This window comes from Myotis brandtii, unplaced genomic scaffold, assembly GCF_000412655.1.
Source record: "Myotis brandtii unplaced genomic scaffold, ASM41265v1 scaffold132, whole genome shotgun sequence".
Classification (NCBI taxonomy): Eukaryota; Metazoa; Chordata; class Mammalia; order Chiroptera; family Vespertilionidae; genus Myotis; species Myotis brandtii.
This window is the reverse complement of record NW_005354673.1, coordinates 4,798,223-4,798,736: the sequence shown is the minus strand read 5'-3', so window position 1 is coordinate 4,798,736 and position 514 is coordinate 4,798,223. Positions and strand designations below refer to the sequence as shown.

Genomic DNA, 514 nt, shown 5'->3' with positions numbered 1-514 from the left:
CCTCCGGCCAGGCTGTGAGCTGAGGGGCAGGGAACGGGCAGGTGAGTGGGTGCGGGAGCTGGTAACCTGGTGAGGGCCTGGGACTCCGGTCTGGGGCTGGAGGTGGCGCCCCGTTCTGGGTCCGGGCACAGGTGTGCTGTCTTTTCCAGAGACGTGTTGCCACTCACTTGGCTGGTTATTTCTCCTGGGTGGCCAGGCGGCCAGGCCTGGTGCCAGGGGTTGGGTAGATGGGAAAGAAGTGCCAAGAAAGGAGTTAGTGGGTGAGTTGGGGCGGGGGGGCTCTGATCCAGGCCGAAATCAGGCTCCCTGCTATTGCCCAAGTCCTGGCAGGTTGCATGGCCTGGGCGTTTGCCCTGGGAGGCTGGTGGTATGCCAGCCACAGCACAATCCTAGGGTCTGCCCAGTGCTGCCCTGCTGAGCTGTTAGCTCGGGGGCCTGGAGGGCGCTCCTGCTGCCTGGCACAGACGCGCGTGGGCTGGTGCGAATGGGAGTGGGTACTGTTGCTGCGAACCCT

General features: G+C 64.8%; 1 protein-coding gene across 3 annotated transcripts in view; it reads left to right on the top strand.

Annotated features, from left to right (window-relative positions):
* CIPC (CLOCK-interacting pacemaker) overlaps positions 1-514 on the top strand; it is an 18,708-nt gene that overhangs the window by 528 nt on the left and 17,666 nt on the right. The window lies entirely within an intron of this gene.